This window comes from Lathyrus oleraceus, chromosome 5, assembly GCF_024323335.1.
Source record: "Lathyrus oleraceus cultivar Zhongwan6 chromosome 5, CAAS_Psat_ZW6_1.0, whole genome shotgun sequence".
Classification (NCBI taxonomy): Eukaryota; Viridiplantae; Streptophyta; class Magnoliopsida; order Fabales; family Fabaceae; genus Lathyrus; species Lathyrus oleraceus.
Genome location: NC_066583.1, coordinates 224,054,522 through 224,065,607, shown reverse-complemented (window position 1 = coordinate 224,065,607; position 11,086 = coordinate 224,054,522). Strand labels below are relative to the sequence as shown.

Below are 11,086 nucleotides of genomic sequence, written 5' to 3'. Positions count from 1 at the left end.
TCTCAAGGCTCGGCTTTGGTGGCACAGGTTGCATATGTTGATTTGATCTAGGGGCTTGATAACTATGTCTCGGAGGTGCATTATTTTGGATAGGGTTATTGTTTTTATAGGAGAAGTTCGGGTGATTCCTCCATCCAGGGTTGTAGGCATTCGAGTATGGGTTCCCTTGGGTGTAGTTCACTTGCTCAGAGTGGGTTTCGTTTAATAGACTGCATTTTGCAGATTGGTGTCCTTTGGTTCCACATATTTCACAATCCGACGAAACTGCGGCTACAGTATTCGGGTTTATGCACATATGCTCGACCTTAAGGGCTCATGTGTCCATTTTAGCTTGGATCATGTCTATAGAGCTTAGTTCATGCACTCCTCCTCGGGTTTCCTTCTTCTCAACTGTCACTCGTTCGACTCCCTATGATTGATGGTTTTGAGCCATATCTTCGATGAGAGCACTAGCTTCATGATAAGGTTTGTTCATCAGAGCACCGCCTGCGGCAGTGTCGATGGTCATCTTAGTGTTATAGTGAAGTCCATTATAGAAGGTTTGAATGATTAACCAATTTTCTAAACCATGATGTGGGCATGCTCGTAACAACTCTTTATATCTCTCCCAAGCTTCGAACAACGATTCTCCTTGGTTTTGGGTAAATCTAGTTATATGGTTTCGAAGAACGGCGGTCTTACTCGGGGGAAAGTATCTAGCAAGAAAAACTCTTCTAAGGTTATCCCAAGTCGTAATGGAATTGGGGGGAAGGGAATCTAACCATGATAGGGCTTTATCTCTGAGGGAAAAAGGGAATAATCTTAAACGTATTTCCTTAGGAGAAGCTCCATTGGTTTTAAAAGTGTCTGCTAATTGAAGAAATATTTTTAAATGTTGGTTTGGGTTCTCAGTTGCGAGACCTGCGAATTGTCTCTGTTGCACTAGTTGCAACAGGGATGGTTTAAGTTCGAAATTATTAGCTGGGATGGTTGGGTTTACTATACTAGAACTAGGTTCTTCATTTGATGGTTGAGCGAAATCTTTAAGAGGTCTTTGGTTTTGATCTTCGGCCATAGCTCTCTTAATTCTATGAAAGAATAAACGTGCGCGAGCGTAACGTTCAGGTTCCGCCAGAGGGTATACTAAGCTTAAACTTCCGGTGCTGCGAGTTCTTCGCATTGACCGGCGGGAAATAGCCTAAGTCTAAACGATATAACAACAGGAAAATGAAATTTGACGAAATTGGTCCCCGACAACGGCGCCAAAAACTTGATGTGTGTGCTTTCGCAAGTATACGAACGCGTCAGAGTAATATAAAAGATTGTCAAATCCACAGAGACCAAGTGTCAATCCATCGTTATCTATTGTTATGGTGTTTATCAAAGGCAATCAAAATAGGTGTTTTTAGAGTGTGCAGTGAAAAGTAAAGTATTGAATGCATTTTAATTAATAAAGACAGGGTCGAATGTAATTCACATAATCAATTAATAATCCAAGTACTTGCTAATAGAACTACTTATGGGCAATGTTTTCTACTTTGAAAAGAACTAATTTAACGAGAACTGTCGCTTTCGCGTATTCAGAACCGAGTTGTACTCCCTAATCAAACCCTCTTATTGTCACTTATAAAAAGGCGCGCATTGCGTTAGAGTAGTAAACCTATTTTTAAGAAATATAGTGTCTTGACTAAGTTGAAAAGTATTATAACCTGGATTTCTTAACCAAAAGAGGTTCTTACGAACCAGACTCTAAACTTATAAATGCGTCCGAAAATAGTTTTAAAATCTCTTTTCTTCTTAAGTTAAAATCTCCTAATGAACTAAACAAAGCGCTTTCGCTGTTTTTGAAATAGTTAAAAACAATTAAGTTTAGATAGACGTTGGACGGCTTTCGATCTTACCCAACGAAATTGAAGTGCGGGAAAACTTAAGGTGAAAGTTAAAATAGCCCTTAAGTGTTTCTACGAACAATTGTAAGGATTATCGGTTCAATTACGATCCTTACATTCTAACCTTATAAATTTAGTTAGACATGGTAAAGTAAAAGTGCATTAATTTAAATAAAAGTAGTGCGAGTGCGGAAAATAAATAAAAGTAGTGCGAGTGCGAGAAAATAAATAATTTAAAGCGAGTGCGAGGAAATAAATAATTTAAAGCGAGTGCGACGAAATAAATAAAAGTAAAACGAGTGCGAGGAAATAAATAAAAGTAAAGTGAGTGCGAGGAAATAAATAAAAGTAAAGTGAGTGCGAGGAAATAAATAAAAGTAAAGCGAGTGCGAGTGCGAGGATTAACTTCCTTCCAAAGTGCTCCAAACTCGATTACAGACTCAATTACCCAATTGTGGTAACACTCCAATGCAAAGCGATTACCACTTTAAAATACTGAATATATGCCTAAGTGAAACAAAGTTTGCTTCTAAGTTTGCCTCTGCTCTAAGTTTGGATGATTGTAAAAGTGATTTCGAGTTTCTATTTATAAGCAAGTAAAAAGATGGAAATGACAAGGATACCCTTCAACTTGAAAAAGCGAGGGAAAACTTTTCCTCTTGTGGCACCCGCCACAAGGCCATGGCGCCCGCCACAAGGCCAATCTGAGGCGCCTTAGTGGAAGTAGTGGGGAACATGGCAGTTGAGGGAAGTTGAGCTTGGACACGTCATGGCAGGGTCTATGGCGCCAGCCATGGGGTAAGCCATAAGTACAAAATGCTGAATTTTAGGGTTTTTAGCTTTTTTTCACTCCTTTTCTCGATCGGGGCTTCGATTAAAGTAAAAACCTGAAAACAAAGAAAAACATAGTAATAACACAACAAAATAACAATAAAACAACTAGAATGCATGTGAAATCGGAGTCGAAAATACGGTAAATTTCAGTGTTATCACAACACACGCTTGTTTCTTACTTGACCATGAGACTAATGCATTACCAAGGATGTGACATGTTCCACTAGTACTTTTTCTATCTATTTTAAAATCTGCATAATCCGCGTCAGAATAACCAATTAACTTATAAACACTACCTTTAGGATACCATAAGCCAATGTTGGTTGTTCCTTTGAGATACTTCATGATTCTTTTGACTTCCGTGAGATGTGACTCCTTTGGATTTTCTTGGAAGCGAGCACATAAACACACGCTAAACATTATGTCAGGACGGCTTGCCGTCAAATATAATAAAGAACCAATCATACCTCGATACTTCGTAATATCAATTGAAACACCCGATTCGTCTTGATCAACATAGGTTCCGGAGCCCATTGGTGTTGACATTGCTTTACAACCATCCATTTAAAATCTCTTTAACAACTCTTTGCAATACTTTTATTGATTGATAAAGATTCTGTCTTTTAGTTGCTTGATTTGCAATCCAAGGAAGTAGTTCATCTTTCCCATCATAGACATTTCAAATTCACTTTGCATTATCAACACAAATTCTTCACATAGTTCTTTGTTGGTTGAACCGAAGATTATGTCGTCTACGTAGACTTTAACAATTAAGGTGTTCCCTTTTATCTTCTTGATAAATAAAGTCTTGTCTACTTTTCCTTTTTCAAAACCTTTTTCACATAGAAAATTACTTAGACGATCATACCATGCCCTTGGTGCTTGTTTTAATCCATAGAGCGCTTTCTTCAATTTGTATACATGTGAAGGATGCTTGAAGTCTTCAAAGCCCGGGGGTTGTTTGACATAGACTTCTTCGTTGATGTAGCCGTTCAAGAAGGCGCTTTTGACGTCCATTTGAAATAACTGAAAATTCATTGAACATGCATAATCAAGTAATAAACGAATAGCTTCTAACTCTGCAACTGGAGCGAAAGTTTCTTCAAAGTCGATTCCTTCTTCTTGATTATACCCTTGAGCGACCAATCTTGCTTTGTTTCGAACAATTATTCCATTCTCATCAAGTTTGTTCTTAAACACCCATATTGTTCCAATGATGTGCTTACCACTTGGTCTAGAAACAAGTTCCCAAACTTGATTTCTCTCGAATTGGTTTAATTCTTCTTGCATAGCAACAATCCATTGATCATCTCCTAGAGCTTCATCAATTTTAGAGGGTTCTATTTGCGAAACGAACGCCATGTTTAAGCATGCATCCTTGAGATTCAATCTTGTAGCAACACCTTAACTAATGTCACCAATTACTTTGTCAATAGGATGATCTTTATGAGTCCTCTATTCCTTAGGTAGATCATTTTAATTTGACTCTTGTTGAATCGGTTCTTCTTGATTCTTGTTTGAAGTATCTTCTTTAGGAATTTCTACAAAATCATCATCGTCATCACAAACAACAATTTCCTCTTTCGAGGGGTTAGATTCATCAAACTTAACATGCATGGATTCTTCTATATTTAAAGTTATTTTTATTATAAATTATATATGCTTTACTTGTAAGAGAATAACCAAGAAAAATACCTTCATCCGATTTTTCGTCGAACTTACCAAGGTTTTCTTTGTCATTGTTAAGGACAAAGCACTTGCATCTAAAGATATGAAAGAAAGAAATGTTGGGTTTCCTTACTTTGAAGAGTTCATATGGAGTCTTCTTTAGGATAGGTCTTATGTTAACTCTATTACTAACAAAACATGTCGTGCTAACCGCATCCGCCCAAAAATACTTAGGAAGATTTGAGTCGCTAAGCATTTTTCTTGCAAGTTCCACCAATGACCTATTCTTTCTTTCAACTACTCCATTTTGTTGAGGAGTCCTTGGAGACGAGAAGTTGTGAAATATTCATTGATCTTCACAAAAGTATTCAAAAGAAGTATTCTAGAATTCTCCACCATGATCGCTTCTCATGGAGGCAATTGTTAATGATTTCTCATTTTGAATATGCTTTGCATACTTCTTGAACGCTTTGAATGCATCACTTTTCTGCACTAAAAAGAATGTATAAGTATTGTCGCATCCGCGAAAAACAACCGGCGGGCTGAAACAAAACAAACAGAGCCGTCACCGTGCGTTATTTATCCCAAAGAGGGAAAGGAAACGCTCGAAGTAAACCTGGAAAAGACATGGTCTCGCGACCAAAGAGAGATGGGATCGGGAGTCGGTTACGCAAGGGGAAGGTATTAGCACCCCTCACGTCCGTCGTACTCGACGGGATCCACGCTCAAAAAGATAGGATAAGGTTGCTAAAAGAAACTGCTCAAAGAATGCACACACACACACACACCGAAATCAAAACAGATGGAAGACGGAGGAAGGTAACTCGGCAGGATGTCGCATCCTGGTCCTACGTAGTTTGTCAGAAACAAACATTAGAGTCAACGTAGTTCGGGACAAGGGGAGACGTGCTCGATAGGATATCGCATCCTATGCCTACGTATCACATTTGGAATGAGAATCAGAGCTACCGTAGTTCGGCTCACGCACGCCGAAACAAAACACACGCACAGACACTGAGACGTCAAAACAAACAAGCAAGCGGAAACAGACTGCCAATGGCCGGGCTTACGTCCGACTCCCCACAACAAACCCATACTGGAAACCAAACGCCAATTGCTGGACTTACATCGGACTCCAAGCACACAACAAACACCAAAGGATACGGAACGCCAATCGCTGGTCTTACATCCATCTCCTACACACATAAGAAGGGGTACAAACAAACAAGTTACTAAGGAGTGTGGCACTCGAGCCTAGTAACTGTCAAGCAAACACACACAAAAAGAAAAAGGGTGCCCGGAGAGATCGCGTACGACCTCCTGCCTACGTACCTCATCTGGTATGAGGATCAGGGCAACGTAGTTCCCCTGAACAGGGGAGAAACTTTCTCCTAACCAGAGACTGGGAAATGACAGACTAGAAGGGAGACTGACTCGAGCCTAATAGTTATCATGTATTCCACAATGGTCCTAGGTTGAGGTTTCTATCTAACTTGCACAGGCAGCAAGCTATCTTAAACATCACAAACAATCAAAAGCACAAAGCAAGCACACACACTATATACAAACAGATGGGCTCACACAAGGCTAGGCTTTAGTCAAGGGGTCATGTCAACCTCGACAAACAAGCCACTGTATCAGGGTGATGTTAGCTCTTAACCCTAACATTGAGAGTTAGGGTGAAGCAGATGAAATGGGAAGTGAGGGTAAGACCTCACAGCTCTTATCCCTGGCTTGGGAGAGCTTCAAACAAAAGAAAGTGTGGGAGTCCAGAAAGTGGGACTCTATTCCACATGACCGACACAACAAAGATCTTGGGTTAATATCCACAATGCATCAACACAAGGTGTGTGAGCAAAGGGATGACTCAACTGAATAGCAGGGGATGGATTGCACATCCCTTGTATCAGCCAAATGCCTTATCAAAGGACTTTTCCTGCTTGGCACAAACATAAACATACACAAGCATTGCCTCTTAAGGAGGACTTCAGACAGGTGCCTGCCCAAGTAACAGGACAGGTCTTCCAGACTACATGAAGTCAGAGAAATTATACCTAGGTTAAGCAACCCACAAAATCAAATGCAAATTCAAAAGAACTCAAGCAACTAATGTACCTGAAAACAATCCAACTCAATCAGTGTACAAGTCAAAAAGTCAAACAGACAGTTAAGAGTCAACAGTCAACAAACATAGTCAACAAACAATGCTACAATGTGCAAGGCACAAGCTCAACTCAAATGATCTAAAAGAAACCTACAAAACAAGTCAAGATTAGTCAATATAAACCAATTTAATCAACTCAAGCAATGTGAATCAATCCAATCATGGCCATGTGCTTCTTAACCTGCAAACCAAGCTCAAACATGAGAAGCAAACCACTAGGACAAGGCCTAGGGTCAAAGAGGGAGAAATAATTCAAAACAGAACATGAAATTCAACTTGAATCAACCTTAGTCAATTAGGAATACAATCCAAAAAGTCTCATGTCATTATCATCAACCAAATTCATTCCACAAATCAAATAAGGCAAGACATGCAAGTTGGAATCACATTGAAGCAACAGAATGAACCAATGCACATTAATTCCAAAATGGCTCAATAAATCTCAAGAAAAATCATGGCTAAACAAAACACATCACATGATCAACACACCAAAAATAAAGGCACTTGGACAAGTATAAGCATGGTAATAAAATTCCATAAGGCAAGGCAAGCACAAACAAGCTCAAATAGGGCACAATTTGATACATCAACTTAGCATAAGCCTAAAACAGAATTGACAAATGATAAAGACCTCAAACCAAAGCCACAATAAACTTCGAAGTGTCTAGAAACAATGTGAAAAATTTCACATCCATAGGATAAACAACCATCATTTCACAAATCATTGAAGTTCATGACTATTCAAAAGTCCACAAATGGTCATCCAGCAAGAAAAATACCAAACAAATAAGAAATCCATCCAAAAATTACACAAAAATTCATGAGCAATCCTAACATCCAGAAGAAGCATCATGCAAAAAATCACATCAATTTGCATTTATTTGGCATGGCAAAGAAATTCAACAAGTTGATAAAGCAAAGGTGTGACACACATTGTCACACCTACATTAACCAGATCATATCTCAACAACCATAAATGCTAAAAACACAAACTCAACACCAAAATGTCCAGAAAGATGTCTAGTTTAAGCATACCAAATTTCAAAAGCATTGGATGAAAACTCATCATTTCACAAAGAAAATGGCAAGCAAGGTCCAAAAAGCATATGCATACACAAACCCTAAGCCAAAACATTTTTCAACCGTGCACAATTTCTGGAAAAATAGCCAAAAAATACTAGACATGATGAGGAACAAGGTGCAAAAAACCACACATTATTTGGAGCAATATTCATTGAGTTATGAATTTTTAAGTGAATGAAAAATTAAAAAAACATGATGAAGCATAGTATGAATGGCATAGAGAAAATGTGAAATGCAATATGGAAAAGCGCTGAAGGCTGGAATCGAACCAAGCCAAATTTTGAATTGAGGCGCTTATAAGTGAAATGCGCCGTTTCACTTGATGATGTGGCAAGGCGAATGAATATCGTCCAATCAATACGCCAGGCGTGCTACACGCTGGACCAATGCATGGCTAATAACACAGAAATACATGCAAACAGGCGCTGGCAAGATCAAACACGGCCTGGACATGAAAACCCTAGCACATTCAACGTGTTCATCATGTTCATATGCTACCAAGAACAAAAATGCCAGAATCCAAAAACGATTACATCAACGTGTTCCTCTTTCCACGTACATCACTAATCCACATCCAATTTAACCTAATTCAACCTATGTTCAAAGGTTCGAGCAAGAGAAGTTTCATGTGTCAAACTTAGATCTAAGATAACTCACTCATTTCTTCATGGAATTTAATGAAACAAAGCTCAGATTAACCACCAATGAAAGATCTACATTATGCACATAACTATTTCATGAATTGAAGCATTCGAATTCTAACCTTCAAGAAGATGCAGAAGTCGATTTGGTTGATTCAAGCCTTGCTAAGCACAAACAGATGCTCCAATACTCTTGTATGATTGAATGGATGAATGCTCGATGCTTAACCTTGCACGATTTGGCCAGAAACTCCAACTACCATGGATGAGTGTGAACTTCAACAACCTCCAATATGCACGAAACTTGATGGATCTTGCTTCAATCTACCTCTCCAATGCTTGTGGATGATGAATCAATCAAGAACCAGGCAATGTACTTGAAGAAAATTGAAGAAAAGTTTGAGAGCACAATGTGAAGAAAATTGTGAAATGGATCTAGATCTGAGAATTATGATGTGTTAATCATGAATTATGTTATGCTTATCCTTATATATGCTCTGCTAATGATGTTTGTTAATCACAATTAAGCAATGCAAGTGTAATTAGCTAAAACCAAGGTGTAATGCAAATTGGCCAATGCACCTCATGTGTGGAAAAGCAATGCAACAGTACACGAAATTGGCTTGGAAATCAATTCAAATTCTGTTTGGAAGCTAATGCAAGTGGTGGGAAGTGAAAACAATGCATAATTTTCAAATTTGGAATTTCCCTCCAAAATTCAAATGGAAAACCAAATATTTTTATGATGGAAATGCATGGCATATGATGCATGTTTTGGATAGTGCATGTCAAGACATGAATGTTGCAAAAAGAACCACTTCAATTGGCCTTATGGTTTAAAAGTTATGCATGTTTGAAGTTCAAATTCATTTGGCAATGATTGATCCATATCTTCTCAACCATACATGAGAAATTCATGTTCTTGAACTTTTTGGAAAGGTGAGATCAAGATCTTCAACTTTCATGTTGGACAAACTTTCATTTGAAGCTTTCTTGATGATGTAATCTTGAGGAGAAGACCTTTCCATTTTTGGCAAATTTGAATTACAAGTCACTTACTATTTTTGGAAAGTTTTCATCTGACCTCAAATTCTTCATTGTTGATGTTTGAAATGTCAAATGAGACTTGTTAGGATATGAATGAAGTATTTCTAACCACTTCCCACCTCCAAATCCAACAATTGACTTTTGGTTGACTTTTTCAGTTGATAGATGACTTGGTCATGCACAGATGAATTTGAGCCTCAATCTCCTGATGAAATGGCTCCAAAATGAAACCCTAGCTTATACAAGCTCTTTAAAAGCATATGATGATCCCCATCTCAATGAAGACCTCGTCTCCTTGACAAACCCTGATTGGCATAATTCAGCTGATTAGGGTTGACCAGAGGTCAAAACCCTAATCCCAAGGAACGGATCAGGCACAATGAATCTCTTGGTGATGATGATGTATCCATGATGATGGTGTACCACTTCAACCAAGATAATGATCACCCTCCTTGAGGAACCAAGAAACCCTAATTGAAGCACAAACCCTCAGATGGCTAGTGATCAATTCAACGAGACCCTCAGGTTGGCATCACTTAACCTCTTCATCTTCTGAGAAAGACCTAGGAGGATGACTTGTTCAATGTTGCCACATGATATGCAAAGATGCAATGACTAATGCCCTAAAAGATAAAATGCAATATGCTAAGCTAGTCCCAAGAGAGGAGGGCAAATTTTAAGGTGTTACAAGTATATCTAGAATAATCATCAATAATAACTAAAGCATATAAGTTACCTCCGAAGCTTCTTGTTCTTGATGGACCAAATAAGTCCATATGTAACAATTGTAGTGGCCTAGAAGTGGACACATTCTTGGATGTGAAAGTTGATTTGGTTTGCTTCCCCTTTTGACAAGCATCGCAAAGTCTATCTTTGATGAATTTTATCTTTGGCAATCCAATGACAAGGTCATGTTTTACTAACTTATTCAAGTGCTCCATGTGAATGTGAGTAAATCTCTTATGCCATAACCATGAGTCGTTGTTATTTGCCATAAGACACTTAACCTTCAAAGAAACATCATCAAGGGAAATCATGAAAATATTATTAATTCGCTTACCTATAAGCATTACCTCTTGTGTGACTTCGTCTTCAATTAAACATTCATCTTTTGGGAACCTTATTTTGAATCATTTGTCACAGAGTTGGCTTATGCTTAAGAGGTTGTGCTTTAGTCCTTCGACATATAGCACATCTTCAATGGATATGAAATTTGGTGCACCTAATTTGCCTATGCCAAGAATTCTTCCTTTGTTGTTATCTCCATAAGTAACATAACCCTTGGCCTTAAGCATTAGATCTGAAAATTTGTGCACATCACCAGTCATATGCTTGGAGCACCCACTATCCAAATACCAAAGATTTGATGTGGACTTCAAGCATACCTACAAAACAAAATTAAGTTTTGTTAGGTACCCAAATTGCTTTGGGTCCTTCGCAATTAGTACCTTTCTCAACCCATACATAATGCCCCTTTGCTACACTAAAGTTTCTAACATAGCAAGCATTAGGTGTATGGCCAATAATACCACAATAAAAACAAGTTGGTTCAAAATTGATTTTATATCTAGGAACATAAGACTTTTTATTTGTAAACCTTTTCTTTTTAGGACGTTGATGCACAACTTTTGGTGTGTTGACTCTTTCTTTTGGAGATTGATCCTTAGGCCTAACAAAGATAGTTTTATTTGAACTTGGTTTAGAAAATTTGGAGTAACTAAGTCCACTTTTGTCATTTGAGTACCTTTGTTGGCTAAAAACCCATTCCAAACCAATTTGTC

The 11,086-nt window shown here is 38.2% G+C and overlaps 1 non-coding gene across 1 annotated transcript; it reads left to right on the top strand.

Moving 5' to 3' along the window:
- Positions 1 to 563: 563 nt before the first annotated feature.
- LOC127088508 (small nucleolar RNA R71) lies at positions 564 to 670 on the top strand. Its single transcript, XR_007790341.1, has one exon. It is a non-coding gene; the product is annotated as a small nucleolar RNA R71 (small nucleolar RNA).
- Positions 671 to 11,086: the final 10,416 nt, after the last annotated feature.